The sequence below is a fragment of the Cupressus sempervirens genome, chromosome 5, assembly GCF_028749045.1.
Source record: "Cupressus sempervirens isolate cs-2001-9-10 chromosome 5, ASM2874904v1, whole genome shotgun sequence".
NCBI classification, from domain to species: Eukaryota; Viridiplantae; Streptophyta; class Pinopsida; order Cupressales; family Cupressaceae; genus Cupressus; species Cupressus sempervirens.
In genome coordinates this window covers 134544178-134565205 of record NC_143122.1, presented here as the reverse complement: position 1 = coordinate 134565205, position 21028 = coordinate 134544178, and the positions used below count along the sequence as shown (strand labels likewise).

Genomic DNA, 21028 nt, shown 5'->3' with positions numbered 1-21028 from the left:
GTATTGAATTAAGCTTGATAAACAAATAATAGAGAAATTGAATTAAGCTTGATAAACAAATAATAGAGAAGGAAAACTTTAAACATGAACAAGATCATAAATCATATGACAATGACATATTGGAAATGATAAACTTATGCTTGAATAGTGATAAAGTTTATTGTTAATCAATATTCTATCAAAGTTTCAAACTGATTAGGTATTGAATTAAGCTTGATAAACAATGAGCTGACACACAAACAAAAAATTGAAAAAAAAAATAGAAATCTCAATTTCAAGGTCCTTAGCTATGATGCTCTCCACTAAGTACCTGATTCTTGGGATACGTGTATTCGGTACTTGGGTACATGGGTACAAGTACCCATGCAACCTCATAATATATAATGATAACCAATAATGTCATACATGAATGAACATATAGTATATTATGATAACCAATAATGTCATACATGAACAAACAAATAATATATTATGATAACCAATAATGGTCATACATGAACAAACATATAACATAAAATGATAACCAATAATGTCATACATTAACAAACACATAATATATTATGATAACCAATAATATTGTACATGAACAAACATATCATATATTAATCAATAATGTCATGCATCAAATATATGTCATACATCAAATATAAAATGTCATACATACATCAAATGTATATCAAATATGTCCACTGACATAAAATCCAACATATATGTCCACTAATGCCTTAACATGTGTGTCTATCAACTATATCTTCTCCTTTCCATGAGGGGAAGGAAACAGATCCCTAGAGGTCTTCGGTCTTCATGTGGAGGGAGATGATGGGGATGATGGGGTCTTCCTCACAAGCTCACTTGTCCTCTTGTTTAGGCTCTTCTCTAACTCGAGTTGATACAAACAAAGTAGATATGAGTCAATAATTATTATACATTGAAATCACATATATGAACACACAAAATTAATTATTTTCTTACTGTCATCAAATAGTCACTGTGTATGTCCACCTCAAAGGCTCCCGGACAATCGGGTGTAACAAGGCCCTACAAAAATCTAATCAGTATAATCACTTATAAATAACATTAGAAATTTTGATACTAACTATTATAAAAAACAACTAAAACCAATAAAATTCTTTCATACCTCAGTCAATGGCTCTGAACTAGCCATCATTGCAACAACTCCACGATCGTTGGACTACCGAAGATGAGGAGGAGTCTTAGATGTCAAGAGCTGCATGTCATACAATATAGTTACATGTAACATGAAACATGAAACAAATATAATCAAATGAATTAAATTAACATGAAAAAAATGTACCTCTATGAAGCTCGTATCATGCCTAGGCTTGAAGTCCCTAGTGAATGTCAATGGTCCTGTAGAGAACTATTGCACATGCATGAAATTTTTTGTCAATCCTTCATATGATTACTTAATAAATATATGTATTAATTTAAATGATTAAATTGATACATACCTCTGGACTCATCGACAGGACAAAAAATGGGGCCAAGGGTTCTCTACTAGGGCTGCCAACACTCTTACCCTGAATTTTGAAAATGTCAATACATGCTAATTAATTAGTCATTCACTATACATATAAAATATAATCAAATTAGTTTTTTATAATTGTAATTTACCTGTGTGTCAATGCCAAATGTCTGACTTAGGAACTGATCAATGACTAGCCCATCATCCATACTATCTTTAGCATGATTGTCAAATGTGCATAAGGATCCACATGATGTGCACATGTGACCACAATGTATAGAAGGCTCCACCTCAACTAATGAACTTGTGTAATGAATGAGGGTCTATGTCAAAGCATTAATAGTCCCTAGAGTGTCGGTCTCTACATGTTCCTTCATAATTGAAGGAATAATCACATGCTCACCCTGTGGCTTAACAATAGGTGCCCTAACTACATTAGGGTCATGATGTGCCCCTGACCTCTCAAATGATGACCTCCCATCTCTACCTTGAGATTCTAATATATCAAAATAATTGGGGATCTCCCCAAGGACAAATTTACAATACAATTTCTTTAAGAAATACATTGGAACCTCATGATTATTATAAGGAGAGGCATCAAAGACCATCCACCATCTATCCCAAAAGTTATTTCTAATACCATCATCTATGCACCAATGGATGGGAACCGTTTAGTTGTCTCTCTAATAGTATTTTGTTTACCAGGCTTTCTAAACAATGCACAAATGCTACCTTTTGTTATTTCTTTTTTCTTACATCTTGATATAATAATTTGTTTGCATAATATCTTTTTTGTTCATCCTTGTTAACACACCAAATACCCAACTAACCACTAACAGAAGCTACATGGGTCATAATGGACTCGAGGGAGGATGCTAATTGTGCTCTCATTGGATTGGTTTGTCTATAAGCTTTCAACCTACCAATGAGTGTTTCTAATTCATTTTTTGCTCTTTCTATTTCATTTATTATGTTGTCTTGTGTGTCAGGACAAGGTATTCCAATTGGTGCAGGTTGTGGAATTTCTTGCTCTTGTTGTGGAGGGTTTTGATTCTCATCTTGTGGAGGGTTTTCGTTTGGATCTTGTTGGGGATTTGGTGGTTCATTATTCACATTTTCTGATAAGAAACCAATTGAAATCTAAATAAATAAACAAATTTAAAGAAAAATTGAAAAAAACCTACAAAACAATGCAAAAATATATAAAAGAATGCAAAAATAAGAGTAGAAAACATACGACATGACCTCGATCTTGAACTTTGGTGATGAGGAGGCAGGTGGTGAAAGTCTTCAATTCCTTCAACTCACGTACATGCTGTGAGGAGGAAACCCTTGCAAAACAAAGTGAAAATGAAATGGGTTGTGGGTTTGCAGCCCATTTATAAAATTTTAAACTTTTATAAAGCGTGTACGTGCTATAGCGCACATGTGCTATGGCTTGGGCTGCCCAAGCCATAGTGCGTGTGCACTATAGTGCATACGCACTTTAGAAAACTAAAATGAGAGAGGGGTGTCATGTTTATGGCACCCCAACTCGATGTACACACCCTATATAAGGTTTTAGATAGTGTAAATTTACATGATAGAATGTTCAAGTAATGAGACTTCGAAAATCAAAGATGGGGGGCAATAGTTAACTATGAATGATAGGGAGTTCAAAAAATGACAAATTGCTCACTTTATACTATAACGAATAAAATTGACATCAATTTTTTATGGTGGTGAGCTGAAACCTTAGTTTTAAGCACTAAACTAGTTGAAGAAGATGTCATAAAAATATATTGGCATTTTTATCATCATTACGATATATTTTGAGGGGTTCAAAGTTAGAGTGCATGACTACTGGGTCCTCTCCCCTACTCAGCTATTAATTTTGTGTTCCACCACACTTCCAACAAAAAAGTCAAGGAGGAGGTTTGTTGAAGTTTGGACTTCAAGATTAATTGCTAAAGACACTTTCAACAAGAGAATTGGTTGCAATAGAGATGTTGCGTGAGTGTAAAGAAATGATAATAAGACATGAAGAAGTGCAACTAGTGGCAGTACTTACCTTTTAGTTAAAAATTAATTGTAATTGTAATATTCAATTTAATCATAATTTTATAATTATTCAAATATTCTATTGTTTAAATTTTAATCAAAATATATATTGATATCTCATTAATATATAGCCTAAGTATTAGTAATTTTTTAAATTTTCCTTTAATTTAATTGTTTTAGAATTAAACTTTTTTTTTTATGGTAAATTATTGTTTAAATATGTTAATTTTGATAATGAGTAGATTAAGTACTTAATGAAAGCTAGTTAAAAATAGTTGTTTAGGTAAATTAATTCAAGTAATACATTTAATTTTATTCATAATATTTTCTTCAGAAGAAAATAATTATTGAAAATTTAAATATTTCTAAAATTTAAAATGCACTAGGAAAAGCAATGAAATGTGGAAGGAACAATTTTTGATTGGAAAAAGCATCCTTATTATATAAATTTGTGATCCCAAAGTAGATGTAAAAAAATTATACAATAAAATCCAAAAACTACAATGCTAAATTGTATAGAATGTAGAAATATACTAGCTCTTAATATGAAATAGGGTTTAATTTGGAGGTGGAAATTGAGGGCTAGATTTTGTCCAAATGAAAGAATTTTCTCACTCAAAATTTCCACGTTGATGCGACCAAGGTAAGAGGCGGAGTGATAGAAGTATTCACTCAAGGAATCAACTAATTTTTGCAATTTCCACTTAAGGTAAAGTGCAATTTAATTTTGAAGTGCATAAAGATGTCTTTCATCAAGAGCCAGGACAGTGGCCTGTTCTACAAAAAGACAAGATGAAGGGCTTCAATAAGGTGAGTGTTCTTGAACCACGGAAGGTAATAGTCATGTGGTTAATATGGAATAGTGCTTGGACTTTGACTTCTAGTGGTGACTCACCTTTGCTATGGAACAATAAAAAAAATGTAGGGATTAATTTAGCAGCCTTTTATTTTTCAAATTAGTATTATGATAACAAGATCTAAGAGTTGTGGGAGCATAATTAGTCATCACAATCTCATTCATCATGTGATATAACTAAACAACATTTCCTCAAAAGAGAAGGTAGGGACTAAAAGAGCCTTCCGTGAATAAGGGTTAAATGTATGAAAACCTTAGGTGCTTTAGATGGCTTAGATGATGAGTTTTATGTATGAAAAAATCAAAATGTGGTCATTTTAAAGTGTCTGAACTTACATATTTTTATTATGTAAATAACTCTTCATTCAAAATCACAACTATAACTACATGTAAATAAACAAATGTCTCATGATTTATTAATAATTTCACTAATAAAAATGTTTAAGGATAACTATTGTGACAATTTTTGGATTTCATGCCTTAAATAGTGATTAATTTTTTTTTCTTTTCTACTGTTAAAATAATCATTTTAAAGTTCTATTATAAAATTAATGAATTTATATAATATAGATGCAAGAATTTTAACTTTATAACTTTTACAAAATATTTTCAATAATGTGATTGGGTGATTCCATTTCACTCTTATATGAGCGGGATTTCATAGTATTAAAAAAATAATACTTTTTAAAAGATACTTTTAAAGATATATTTTTTTGTTAACTTTAATAATTTTCAATGTACTAATTTAGTTAGATTTTTATACTTCTAATGCTATATTTTTTAAATCATTCAATTAAAAATGTTAAAATAATAATATATACTTTTATATTATATGAAATTTTAAGAAATATTATTTTATATTATTATTATAAAAATATTAGTATATTGATATTTTTTTTATACATATAATAGTAACATATAATCAATAGAGTGTGTGTGTGTATAATCAAGAACTAATTAATTATACTTTATAATTAACAGTTGATAATTATTTATATAATTACAATAAAATTTTTAATATTACTATAATTATCAAAACTATAACTATATAATAATTTGATTATTTTAAATATTTTAATATATATTATAATAAATTTATTAAATTTAAATTAAGTTTATACTAAAATCTGAAGGCATGTACTAAGCCACTTTGTGGCACTTGTTAGAATCCTAGTTACCAGATTCGTTTGTTTAGGCTCGGATCCAGATTCGGGTCCGATTCGGATCCGGATCCGCGTATGGATCCTTGAGGATCCGAGTAGGATCCTAATCTTGCTTGTGGATCCATAAGGATCTGTGTGCTGCAGATCCTCAAGGATCCACATGCAGATCCTCGTGAATCTGCGCCAAGGTCCAAAAAAATTTGCAAAAAAGTGGGCCCAGCCTCATTTTAAAATATTTTTGTTTTCTTCTAAAGGCCCTAAACCCTAAAAATGACCCTCTAAATCACAGTGCAAGTTCATTTACTATCTATTTTGCTCTCTCATACTTGCTAGTTTGAAGTAAAGAGCTTAGATACGAAGGAGATCGGTTGTGGAGCTCCAAATACCTTGCAAGAAGTGCTTAAGGTATGCATTTCAACCATATTCTTGAGTTCTTTCATAAATTATTGATTTATTTTTAGTTTTCCAAATTTTCAAGGTTGTGAAAGTGTGAAACATGGTTTTCTTTCATTTTTTTTTTCTAGATTGGAAGAATAGAACAATGAATAGTCAAGGCTTAGTGGGTGGGGGTGGGGCTACATCACTAAGCTTCAAAATTGATAAGGGGTCTCCTTTATGGAGACACACAACAAGAATTGCACAATGTCCTGGGGGTGGGGCATACATATAGAAATGTAATTATTGCAACATACAACATAGAAGCTCCTATTTCCGAGTGAAACTACATTTGTTGGGCCTTGCGGCTGAAGGAATTAACACGTGTTTGGGTAGTGATAAGAAGGGATTACCAGTTGCACAAATAGCAGCATTAGCAAAAGAGCAAGAGGATGTTGATAGAGCAGTTGCAAAAGTAAAATGTGATGCCTCCAAAAGAACAAATTTGCCAACACCATCATCCAATCAAACAAACACAAGAACACATCCTTTTTTGCCTATGCCAACTACAAATGATGAAGATGAAGACTCATCTCCACTCACCCGCAAGAGAGGCCCACTAGATAGGGCATTCCAAAATGAAAAGAGAGACATTGTTGATCACAAAATTGGATGTTGTTTAATTGCAAATGGTGTTTCATTTAATTTTGTGAGATCATCTTATTTTAGGGAGATGGTGTAAGCAGTAAATGATGCACCCCATGGTTATAAACCGCTTGGTTATGAGAAGTTGTGCACTACCATATTACATGATGAGAGGAAATATGTAGAGGCTCAACTTCAACCAATAAAAGATTTTTGGGTTCAATCGGGTGTGTCTATTATTTTGGATGGGTGGAAAGATTGTAGAAACCGTCCATTGATCAATGTTATTGCTATATGCCCTAAGGGGGCAATGTTCTTGAAGGCAGTTGATTGTGAAGGGCAACTGAAAGATACAAAATTTATTTCACGCATTCTCATTGATGCTATAGAATTAGTGGGTCTTGATAATGTTGTCCAAGTGGTCACGGACAATGCAAAAGTTTGCAGGGCTACAGGGATAATTGTAGAGTCTAGATATGATCATATCTTTTGGACACCATGCACATCCACTCTCTCAATTTAGTGATGAAAGCAATTGTTGCCGAAATAGATTGGGTGAAAAAGATATATGAGGAAGGTGAAGAGATTCAAATGTTTGTGACAAATCACCACATGTCACAAGCAATTTTAAGGAGTTTCTCGGACTTGGAGTTATTGAAGGTAAATTTGTATATTTATTATATAATTGAATATTATTGGATTCCATAATTATTAATTTTTGTTGTTGTTTACATTAACATGTTTTAATTTTTAAATGTATTACTAACTTGAGTATAATATATTCTTAGGTTGTTGAAACCCGCTTTGCCTCTCACATAATCGTCTTGAGACAACTTGTGAAGGTAAAAGAAGCATTGAAACAAATGGTCATTAGCGCCCAATGGGGCATTTGGAAGAATTCCAATACAACAAGGGCCATAAATGTGAGAAGAATGATACTAGATGAGGATTGGTGGGGTCTTGTGAGTTATGTGTAGGAAATCATTGATCCAGTAATGGCAATGCTTCGCTTCACAAACAGTGATGAGCCATGCCTTGGGGACATTTATGATTCCATGGATAGTATGTTGGAAAAAATTATAATGGTAAGTTTTACACTCTTTTACAACAATTTGAATTTTTTATTTGAGAGATATCTAAATTCTAAAGTTTAAATTGACATATTCACTAATTATAATTATCATTCATATTTCATATCCTAGGCCATATAGAGGAGGGAGAATGATCTTGAGGACACCCTTTACAAGAAGGTGGAAAAAATTGTTCATCATCGATGGAACAAGATGACCACACCTTTGTACCTCCTTGCATATGCACTATCCCCTAGGTACTATAGTTCTTATCAAATGCTTGTGCTGATTTTATCCAATGTTTGTGATATTGATATTTGATAGTGTTCAATTGTCTTTTGTTATCCCCAGGTACTATAGTGCAGAGGTACTTAACCTTCTAGGTAGAGTGCCACCATTTAGAGATGCAGAGGTTGCAGATGGGTATAAGATGGCACTAGCTAAGATATTCCAAGATCTAAAGATTGGGGCAATTGTGAGGAGTGAATTTTCTGCCTTCAACTCAGGTGAGGATTTCCTCCCTATTGCCATAGCAGATCGAAGCAGGATGGGTGCCATCAAATGGTGGTACCTTCATGGGCAAGCCTTCATGTACCTCCAACCTCTTTCTATAAAAGGTCCTATCCCAAGTAAGTTTGTAAAATTAAGCTTAAGGTTAACACTCTCAATTCATTGAATTTATTAAATTAAATTTATTTATCTTGATTGTTGTATGATAATTTTAAATTTCTCTTTAGGTTGCTAGCTCTTCTGTAGCTAAGCGGAATTGGAGTACTTACTCCTTTATCCACTTAGTCAAACGCAACCAGTTGGCTCCAAAAAAATTAGAAGACCTTGTGTTTTGTCACAACAACTTGCGCTTGTTGTCACGGAAGGATCCTAAGTACAAGAAGGGGCCTAAAAAGCTTTGGGATGTAGCACCCATGACTCCTGATTTAGATATGACCATCCGGGATCTTGCTAGATTCACTTTGATTGATGTGGATGATGAGGAGAAGGATTATGAGTCAACAATCCCCTCTACTAGTACTACTAGTGGTTTGGGTTCCTCTACTAATATTGATGCAGTACTTGCAGCTCATCAGTACCCTTCTAATGTGGATTTTCTTGAAAATCCATTTGATGATTAAATCAAAAACTTTTAGCCTTGACTCTTGACTCTTTATGAGTAAGTCATGTTACAAACTTTAAGTTTAATGATCTATATTTTGAATGTTACAAACTTTCACTTTCAGTAATTCAATGTGAATGTGTTGAATTTCTTTATAATCATGAAAATAGATTAATTATCAATGTCATTAATCAAGTATACTAGATTCATAGATGCATACTATGAAATGATTTAGTTTTAGAATTATGTATATTTCTCTTATTTTTTAGTGTATATATATATATATATATATATATATATATATATATATATATATATATATATATATATATATATATATATATATATATATATATATATATATGCACGAATCCTTCACAAATCATAATTGGGAAAATAAGAAATTTCCGAATCCACGGATCTGATTCCGTGCCCGAATCAGATTCTTGTCACGAATAGGCAACTAAGGTTAGAATGGTAATTGTTAGCTTAAGGACATAATTAAAGCTCTAGATTTTAAGACCTTATCAAATTTATTTTTATTTATTCTAAATTATGCTATGCTTATTGTAATCATTGAATAATAAAAGATTAAATTTCACTCTTGATCTCGGTTTTTGTTCTGTTTCTTAACTAGATTTGTGCAGCTACGGCTGCGAAAATTCTACACTAATTGAACTTTTAAAATAAGATCAATAGCGAGATCAAAAAAATTGTATAAATAAATGTTTACATAAAACAATAAATTAGAACCATCTTACTTCATTGATAATCTTATGAAAAATATAATTGATAATCTTATAAAAAAATATAATTTTTAGATACAATATTTAATTCATAGAAAGTTTATAAATTAACTAAAATTATATCCTTTTTCATTATTTTTCTCAAGCTGAAGTTTATACATATTAATATGAACCAATAAATTAGAACCATCTTACTTCATTGATAATCTAAAGAACAATATAATTTATAGGTACAATATTTAATTCTTAGGAAATTTATTAAAAATCATTATATTAACGTTGACTAGAATTATATCTTTTTTCACTAATTTTCTCTTACCGAACCGAGTTGAAGTTTATACATATAACCGCAGTATTTCGAATGTCAAAAATAACAGCAACATCTGTGAATGGGGATCAACGCCAGTCTGCAATGAGGTTCATTTGCACACATCTTGTTACTCTGTTATTCTTCACGCTCTCATTTCTGACTTTTGCAATCTCTCTCAACACCACACAAGTTAAGTTCTCAAAAATATCTCCATTTATTTAAGCCCCAACTCTTCTTGGGATGTTCAGTCCGACCCATGCCAATGGCATGGTGTCAGTTGCAGTGAAAACGAAGATGATGATGTTGGACTCGACTGGGAGTTGACATCCCTGACTGTGTTGCCAGCTTTCCCAATTTGACAATTCTGCGTTTCTCTTCCAACAAGTTTTCAGGATCTATACTTCTGCAATTGTCTTCTTTGAGAAATCTGCAAGTCCTTGATCTAAGCTACAATGAAATAAAAGGGCTTATTCCGACCCAATTCCTTGATAGGCAAGAATCCTTTTACTCTGTGTAATCTAAAATTTACATACTATTTGGATTTTTCCAACAACATGTTGACAGGTGAAATTCCAGAGGCTTTAGGGATTATGACTCAGTTTTTGAAGCTGGACCTGTCAAACAACAAATTAACAGGTGAAATTCTAGAGGCTTCAGGGTATATCAGCTATCTTGACTGGTTGGACGTGTCAAACAACAAATTAACAGGTGGAATTCCAGAGTCTTTGAAAAGAATTGGGCATTTGAACCTGACAAACTATGATTTAGTAGACGACACTTCAAAGGGGAGAAGCCATTCAACATTCAAAATGTTGTGTGCACTATTCTGTTGCCGTTCTTATAATTTCTTGTCTAGTTTTGGGAGTTTCATGAAAAAGAAGTTGCAGAGTAGACTCAGTAGAGCAGAATTTAAAATAGCATGAAGTCTAGTGTCTGAAAACACCCTAGTCTCTGTCTCATCGTTTTCCCTATAACGGCTTGAGCATTCAGGTGTTTTTCTCTTGTGGGTTTTGCTAAATTTGGGCCAAAGTTTAGGATTTCAGACATAAAACTTAATCAAACATTGATCATGGCTATTCAAATGACTAAAACTTGATCAAGAATTGATGAAAGCATTGAAGATTTGTGTTACTTTTGTGGGTGTTGTTGAATATAGGCAAATATTCTGGATTTTGGCCCTGGAAAAAAACTAAAACTTAATCAAACATTGATAATGGTAGTTCAGAGATCTAAACCTTGAGAAGAAATTGCTTCAAGCAATTCAGAGACCTAAAACTTAATCAAAAAATGCGTGTGGCAGGTCAGGGACCTTAAAATCTGACGAGAAGTTCTTGAATAAGATTTTTTCTTTTATGGGTGTTGTTCAATCTAGGCAATATTCAAGGTTTTGGCTCTAGAAATTTTGAAACTCAATCAAGCATCAATAAAAAAATTCTTTTACTTTTGGTCTTTCTTGATGCTTCAACAACTTTACATTTGTTTCTATAATAAGATGTGAATATATGAGAATTATTTTGTGCTTCTGATAGTCTTCGAATGTAGGAATTCCATTCCTTCTAAGCATGTATGTCCGCAGCCATGTTTTAGCGACAACTACTAAACCAGTTGGATATGTGAATTGATCATCATCTGTGATCAGTTGTGCAAGCTTTTGTTTACCTCTTAGACAACGTGCTAACCAATAATCAAATTTCTCATCATTCCCCTGTGGTGCAACAATTGTAAAGACATGTCTTGGTTGAAGAAGATCTGATAGATGGTTATGCTCAAGTGAACTTTCCATGTCATCATTTCTGATAGAGGGTATGATAGACAATGGAGTAAGATAATGTGGAGCCCATGTGTCTAGCCACTCACTCGACTCACAGTGATCCTAATCACACTGAAAGCAACTAAGACAAAAGAAAGCTAGTTGTCATGTCCAAATGGTCCATGTACTAGAATCAGAGCTCCGGAATGAGTGCATTTTTGATGAGTCTCTCACTATAGCACAATTTGATCTATCACCTATGGACCCTTCCTCAACCAACCAAAAGAACCTATGTACCACTGAATCAAGAGTCCCCCCTGTGATAATGCTAAACTACACCAATCAACAATGCTCCAAGCATCAAGAACTCTTCTACTGAAATCTTCAATTGCTCCTTAACTAGAACTCTTTTCACACATGCGCCTGCTCCATCATGTTCCCCTTTCCCATGGCCGGACTCAAAAAAACTTCAAATATGAGGCACCCCCCTCTCTACATGCATCCTACACAACCAATAAAACATGCGAGCATTCTTGAATTGACATGTATAGTTATCTAACTAAATGATATATCTATCCATAGCAATTGCATGCTCTTGTAAGAATTGAAATAATTCTTGAAACAATGTTGCACAAACTCATGAGAGTGAGATCTATCATTACTCATATAAAAATGATACTCTCTAATAATCTTCCGATTATCTTCTGCACTATTAGGGGCATGTCTATAGGTTATGTGGATGAAAATAACAATCTGAATGGAGTTGTAATACTAAGATTGTGTCTCATTTTGAGGTTACAATGTGTAGTTCTCAGCAAAGTCAACAACTGATATAATAGTGTCAATGGGAAAAGTCTCCTTACATATTCTAAATTATTGATCCAACCACTTAGACCTGTGACTATGTCTTGCATACTTATAGAAAAGATTTTCCTTGAAGTCTAAAATAAAACTAGCCACACTTATTTCTTTTATAACCAATTCACATCTAGAGCCCTCACCCCCACTCTTCAAAGTGTATTTCACTGTTTCATATACCTTTTTTTTTTACTATTGTCTTTCCAAGATCTTGTTTGCACCTTTCATGGAAACATGTGTCAAACTTGGATAAGCCACCACATTCTAAACACTTCTCATTTAGACAAACATTTCTATAAAAGAAACAACCATCAACTCTACGACATAAAAATTGATCTAGCAAGTCTCTTGATGATTTTGGAAGCCCACTAGCACCACAGTCCTCCAACATTTCTTTACTATGCAGAGTAGAACAGATGGAGTGTAATAGTTCATGGTGCATAGAAAACTCAACATGATATTTGCAACAACATGTATTTCAAATTTTAAGTGGCGCAAAATAAAATGGCCTCAAAGATTCAAAATCCCTTTGTGATATATGAAGACTTGGATGGCTCTTTCTAAATTATTTGAACAACATAGTTTGACTTACCTCCAAATAGTGTTTAGGATGTGGCGTGCGGTCTCTAATGCCAATTATCAACTTTAACATGTCTTTAGCATTGGGTGATACTTGTGAGCTAGGGTGCTAAAATTGTGTAATTTTTTCCTTCACATCATCAAAGAGCTTCTTATCAAAACGTGGAAGTCTCCCACCAAAACCCCATGTTTCATTTTGAAAAGGATCATCAATTCTCTCTCATCTACTAAGTGCTCTTATCAAAGTAGTATGATTTAGGTTCAAGTCAATACAAGTTTGTCTCATATAGCTACCCTTTCTCAAATGATGACTTACCAAGGAGGTTGTAATAACCCTTCGAGTAGCTCTCTTATCCTTCTCCCTGCTATTTTTTCCAATGCTATTGAGAGCACTAAAAATATTCTTCACAATAATGGCATTTCTTTCCACTTTTTGATTGACACGAATATTCAATTTGGAAAGCATAGGTCTCATCTTTTGCATCTTTAATAAGTGCATAAAAAGCTGACATTGCTCCACCATTGTCCTATTGCCAAAAAACATCTTATATAGTCTTGAAGCCCATAACCAAATGGTTCTTTTTTGATTTTTTCCTTTCCAAATCGGTAATAATCATTTCATCAATTTCAATTAACTATTTTGGTGTTCTAGAACCTTCATGTCGATTATAATTAGGAGATATGTAAGGTTCCTATGCATTGTCATGTTCAACGTGGTCAATTGTGCAATTTACACTATGACCTGGTAGTATTTCATCCTCCAAATTTTCATTCTCTAAATTTTCAATCCCGGCATTATCATTTTCAATTGGTACATTTTCATTCCCCAACTACACATATTCATTATCCGACTCTATGATTTCACCTTCAACTAATTCATCGTCAACTTGACTCACATTTAACATACCTTGTATTTTCCTTCGGTGATTTACTTTGTCCATTTCCCTATATATTGCAATGTCTTCATTAGATACCTTCCTTTTGTGTTTAGCCTTTTGACGACTGCTGCTCCCCATTTAGATGACAATATTGGACACCTAATGATATATTATCAAACTTTTTTCAATTGTTTAGGCCCCAAAATGTGACTTTTTTGAAAATCCGTGAAAATGGCCCACAAAAGCGATGTTTTCGGGTCTGCAGTCATAGGGAATATTTTGAAAAAATCATGCTAGTAAAATCGGGTATCTGATTTGAGATCGGATACTCGATAAAATCGGATATCCGATATAGAGGCCAAAATTTTGGAGGGAAATAAGAATTAAGATTAAGATTATAATGTATATTGAGTTATCTATAATGAGTTATGAGTATATTATATTATATTATTATTAAATTATATATTATGTATAATGAGTTATGAGTTATGTATTAGATTATAATGTAGGGTATGTGCAGGATCATGGTGTACCAAACTATGGCCTTAAGTGGCAGTGAAAAACCAGCAAATCAGGGTTATGTCAACTTGACACATAATTTTAAAGTGGTTCTAGACTTTATATCAAAAATTTGTAAGAAAATAATCTATAGGAAATTGAATCTAGTTTCTAAATTACAAGGCCTTATCTCGATAAAAAATTATTTGATTGGTCAAAAGTTTGGATTTTAATGCAGTACTACAAAAATTTCAGAGAAAAAATAAAAAGTAGGTGTATGTCTGACCACCTTAATCATAATCAAATGATAATATTTTTAAATATAATTTTAGATATAAAAACTAGACTCATGCCTGGATGTGACGCATATTTTTGAAAATTTTTATTCCAAATAAATAATTAATTATGAATTTTCTACTATACTATTTTCAGAATTAAAAAACTCCCGTGTCTGACCACCTTAACTAGTTCAAAAAAAATCAAAATTAAGTTTTTTTTTTTTTTTTCTTATACTAGTCAAAGCATAGAATGTGACGCATCTTTTGGATTTCACAAATCTTATATGGTTTGAAAGTTATAGCTATTTTTCAACCAGTATGTCAATCAACACTTTGTAGCTAACTCCATTAGAAAATAAGTAATAATTACTTACTGAACTCGTAATTTGACAAAACTTACATTTATGAAAAGCTAAGAACATTCTTAAGAAACCCTTTTCATTACACCAAATTTTGGTTTAAAAAAAGTCCTAGGACGCCTAGGGACGCATTTGGTTGGTTCTGATGTATTGAGAGGGGTCATAGGTGCATTTCATGATAGTGTATGTCCCTAGGACCCCTAGGGACCTATTGAGAATGCGTCGAAAGGGGTCATAGGTTAACCTATGACCCCTTTTGATGCATTTTATGACTATTATATTTAATAATAATAATATAATATTGCATATTTTAATATTATAATAATAATATATTGTTAGATTATATAACAATAATAATCATGTATGTTACTAGATTATGGATTTAATAATAATAATAACCATATATATTATTATATATAATAACAGTCATATAATATTACTATATATATTTAATAACAATAATATTTATCATATATATTATTATATTATATTTAGTTATAATTATTATTATTATATTTATAAATATTATATTTAATAATAATAATCATACATATTACTATAATATAATAATAATTATAATCATATATAATAATAATAGTTAATAATAATAATATCAATGTCCACACTTCCCCCAAATAAATTTCTCTCTAAAACACTCTAAAGTTTCCCTCTCAAATTTATTGCCTCCCAAATTTCCCTCCCTCCAAAATTGCAATTGGAATATCTTTCCTCTCAAATTTCCCCCCAAAATTTCAATTGAAAAATCATGAACCTAATCGCATACCCAATTTCAAATTAGGTATCCAATTTGAAATTGGATACCCAATTTTATTTTAGGTATCTGATCAAGCTCGGTATTTACCAAGCCTATTTGGTCAACCCAAAAAACATTTTTTTGAAGGGTTTCACTGACACTCAGACTTCGGGTAGCCATCTGACAATGTTATTTTCATCAAAATTGAATGAAATGAAAAAGGTTTTTTTATAACACTCTTGAGATTCCATCGATATAATTGTTGTCAAATTCTGAGTTTGATAAGTATTTATTAGTTAGTTTTCAATGAAGATAATTGTAGAGCTACAACTTCAAATGGTATAACATTTTTTAAATCCAAAAGTTGTGTCACATTCTATGCTTTGCCTAGTATAAGAAAAATAAAATAAAAAATTAATTTGGTAAACTTTTCTATTAGTCAAGGTGGTCAGATGTGAAAGTTTTTTTTTTCTAACAAAATTTAGTAGAAAATTCATATTTAATTATTTATTTGGAATAAAAATACTCAAAAATATGCATCACATCCATGCATGAGTCTACTTTTTATATCTATAATTATATTAAAAAAATATTATCTTTTGATTTTGATTAAGGTGGTTAGGCACACACCTACTTTTTATTTTCGCCTTGAAATTTTTGTAGTATTGCATTAAAATCCAAACTTTTGACCAATCAATTATTTTTTCTCTAGATAAGGCTTAGTAGTTTAGAAACTACATTCAATTTCCTATAGATTATTTTATTACAAATTTTTGATATAAAATCTAGAACCACTTTAAAATTATGTGTCAAGTTGACATAACCCTAATTTGCTAGTTTTTCACTGCCACTTAAGGCCATAGTTTGGTTGACCATGATCCTGCACATACCCTTCAATAAAATTTTTACCCCTCTTTTAGTTAATAATCTTATGAAAAATATAATTTGTAGATACAATATTTTATTCATAGAAAGTTTATAAAAAAGTCATTATATTAACATTGACTAAAATTATTATTTGTTTCATTATTTACCTCTTACTCAATCAAGCTGAAGTTTATACATATTAACATAAACATCTAACTTCATTGATAACCTAAAGAACAATATAAACAATATTTAATTCATACAATTTTTAAAAAAAAATCATTATACTAACATTGACCACTACTTTTCTCTTATCGAACCAAGTTGAAGTTTATACATATAACCAAACTACTTTGACTGACAAATATCCCAGCGACATCTTTGAATAGGGATCAATGCTAGTCTACAATGAGGTACATTTGCACACATCTTGTTACTCTGTTATTCTTCACACTCTCATTTCTAACTTTTGCAATCTCTCTCAACACCACACGAGTTCAAGTTCTAAAAAATATCTCCATTTATTTAGGCCCTGAGTCTTCTTGAGATGTTTAGTCTGACCCATGCCAATGGTTTGGTGTCAATTCCAGTGAAAACGGAGATGATGGTGTTGTTGGACTCGACTTGTCTGATTTTTATATTAGGAACACTAGTATTTTGTAGTATGTTTGTCAGTTGCCATCCCTTCAACTTGTTGATATTAGTAATAGGCTCCTACAAGGCCCAATCCCTTACTGTGTTGCTAGCTTTCCCAATTTGACAATTCTACATTTCTCTTCCAACAAGTTTTTAGGATCTATCCTTCTGCAATTGTCTTCTTTGAGAAATCTGCAAGTCCTTGATCTATGGTACAATAAAATAAAAGGGTTTATTCTGACCCAATTGTCTTCTTTCAACAATTTGTGTTTCCTTGATCTCAACCACAATCAATTGACATGATTCATTCCTCCTCAATTGTTATCATTAAGCAGTCTGGAGGATCTGGACCTTTCCTTTAATCATCTTTCTGCAATGATAGATCAGAAATTCTCATCAAGTTTGCTTAGATGAGAAATAACTAGTTGATAGGAAACATACCTTCTACAATTTCAAATGCCCAAAATTTGACACACCTAGTCATGAGTGACAACTTCATAAACGACTCAATTCCAGGGTAGCTAGAAAGTTGTACTCAACTCAAGTTCCTTAGGTTGGACAACAATAAATTAGAAGGTCCATTGAACCATGTCCTGCCTAAACTTCTATAGTTGAAAATTTTGTCCCTGTCAAATAATATGCTTGAGAGAAGTGTTTTAGATGAACTAATTTGACTTTTGTGGATTTGAGTGACAATTGATTAATCAGCAACATATCCTCCAAAATTTTCAACCTTGAGCACTTGACTAGTTTGTATTTATAGAAAAATTATCTAATAGGAATCATCCCATTGAATATACAAAATAGTAAGCTCCTGCAAGAGCTTAGATTGGATAGAAACAATCTTATAGGAGAAATTCCATTAGGAATCGACAACCTTGCCTTGCTCGATAAGGATCAAGATGGTGTTCTGGATCTGAGCCACAGTTCCTTGACAGACAAGATTCCTTTTACTCTGTGCAATCTAAAATTTATATACTAGTTGGATTTTTCCAACCACATGTTGACATGTGAAATTCTAGAGGCTTTAGGGATTATGACTCAGCTTTTGAAGTTGGACCTATCAAACAAAAAATTAACAAGTGAAATTCTAGAGGCTTTAGGGAATATGAGTTGGCTTAAGTAGTTGGACATGTCAAACAATAAATTAACTAGTGAAATTCCATAAGCTTTAGGCTATATCAGCTAGTTTGATTGGTCGGATGTGTCAAACAATAAATTAACAAGTGGAATTCCAAAGTCTTTAAAAAGAATCAAGCATTTGAACCTGACAAACTATGATATAGTAGACAACACTTCAAAGGGGAGAAGCCATTCGACATTCAAAATATTGGGTGCACTAGATGCTGTTGCCATTCTTATAATTTGTTGTCTAGTTTTGGGAGTTTTGTGGAAAAAGAACTTGCATAATAGATTCAGTAGAGTAGAATTTAAACAAATAGTTCGAAAAATCCTTAAAAAGGTGGAGCATCCACATATCTCATATGAGTAGCTCCTAGCAGCAAAAAATTGATTTGGAAACTCCAATCTACTATCAATAAACAAATTTGTATAGTGTACAAAGTAATTCTCCCTAATGGTGCCCATGTTGTAGTGAAGGTTCTCAATTTAATGCAAGAATAGTCAAAAAAAAATTTTAGAGCAGAATGTAGAGTGTTGCAGAAGGCTCAACACTATAACCTTGCTAGAATCATAACCACATGTTCCACACCTCACTTCAAAGTTTTAGTCTTTCAATATTTTTCCAATGGAAGTTTAGAAAAGCATTTGTATTGAAATAGGTACAGATTGGGACTAAGAAAACTGCTAAGCATAGCCATAGATATAGCCCATGCCATGGAACATCTTCATTATGATTGCTTTGTGCAAATAGTGCACTATGACATAAAACCAAGCAATATTCTTTTAGATGAAACAATGACAACTCATCTTTCAGACTATGCCATATCCAGATTGATTGGAAGAATTGGTGCCAATTCAGTAACTTCAACAATAGATATAAAAGCCTCAGTGGGCTACAATGCTCCAGGTACATTTTTCCAATTGTCTTTCCTTTTAAACAAAAATAAGGTTTTCCATTTTAGAACAGAGTACACAACTATACTTAATAACTCTGCAGAATATGGATTGAATGGCATGATTTCTCCAAGGGGAGATGTTTATAGCTATGACATTCTATTATTTGAAATGCTAATAAGAAGGTGGCCAACTAATAATATGTTTGTTGGTGATCTAAACCTGCATAATTGGGTGAAAAGGACATTTCTAGATAGGGCATCTAAGGTAATTTATAAGAGCTTGTTAATGGAAAGGGTTCACAAAGAAACAAAAGAATGTCTCATTTCATTGATGCATCTTGGTTTGTTGTGTTCAAGTGATTCCCCCAAAGGTCAACCCAACATGAGAGAGGTGCCTAATTTATTGAAGCTCTTTCAATAGGATTTCACCAGAGACGCTTCCACTTCCATCAAATTAATGCCCACAATATCCAATTTAGTTCGTGACTGAGGTGCAATAACTAGTTGTAAAGGGGCATAGATACCCAAAGCTCTTCATTTTAGTTTACTCTGACTAAATCAACGGTTACTTCCATGCAAGTCTTCAAAATTTAAAATAATAGATCATCTTATTGTAACTTATGGGCCATGACTTTTGTCTATTGTTAGATTTGGGTTTTTTTGAAAATGAATGGGGGACCAAACATAGATTTTCGTCTTCATCATGTGAAGACTAGTTTCTTTTGGCAAAGATTTGAAGTCTCGTCCATTACTTTTGTGATTTGTGAAGCAATCTTTTCGATTGAACTGAAGAAAAAATTGTTTTTGTATCCGAAGAGCATAATAGAGTTGTAGCTGTGTCCATCTCCTTCTTTATGAATGAGTGAAAAGAAGCTCTATGTTGTCTCTAAACAACTTGTTACTGAGATATTTTACTACAAGAGTTAGTTAAATTAATTCTAGAGAGAGATATATTAATTCTAAACTATTCAAAACTACCTCTCTCTATGTACTTTTCTCTCTCCTTGTACTACATTCTCTCTCCCCGTACTACCTCTCTCTACGTACTACTGTCTCACTACACACTAAAGTTCATTCTCTCTCCACGTACTAAAACTTTTTGCCCTAATCCTAACCTGTACCTTGTCAAGATTCCTGACTCCAACCAAAACTCTCATTGGGAGATAACTGTCATATTCAAAGATCTAAACAAGAACCAAAGTGTATACATTCGGGAAAAGACTATGCATGAACCACGAAGAAGATGGTGCATTCAATATGTAAGAGAAAGTGTTGAAGAAAATATTCCCAAATTTATTTTAAATATGTGGCTCACTATCTAGATCATCTGTGAATAATCTTGTTTGTTTGGTATAAGCAGGTTAGATAGATATCATCATGTGGAGTTCATTGACAACTCTAAATAATTGTGATGTGAATATCAGGATTTAACTGTGTGATTTTTGAGTCAAACTCATTGACCCATGTTTCATGAGTAGTGATTCAACATGAATCCATCTCTCATGAGAATAAATGGAACACTTAGCACTCATTGGATCTAGGTGATGCTCACAGGGGTGCTAAGTGTTCCATTTATTCTCATGAGAGATGGATTCATGTTGAATCACTACTCATGAAACATGGGTCAATGAGTTTGACTCAAAAATCACACAGTTAAATCTTGATATTCACATCACAATTTGACTTGCTGTGGAAATTATCTCCTACTTATCAACTCTAAATAAGTTATAAATATGTTTTTAAGTATATGG

General features: G+C 32.4%; 2 pseudogenes; both read left to right on the top strand.

The window, feature by feature from the left end:
• Positions 1-7560: 7560 nt before the first annotated feature.
• LOC149554865 (uncharacterized) lies at positions 7561-18448 on the top strand (annotated as a pseudogene).
• A 13-nt stretch (positions 18449-18461) lies between these two features.
• On the top strand, positions 18462-19767 carry LOC149554864 (putative leucine-rich repeat receptor-like serine/threonine-protein kinase At2g24130; annotated as a pseudogene).
• The last annotated feature ends 1261 nt before the right edge of the window (positions 19768-21028 follow it).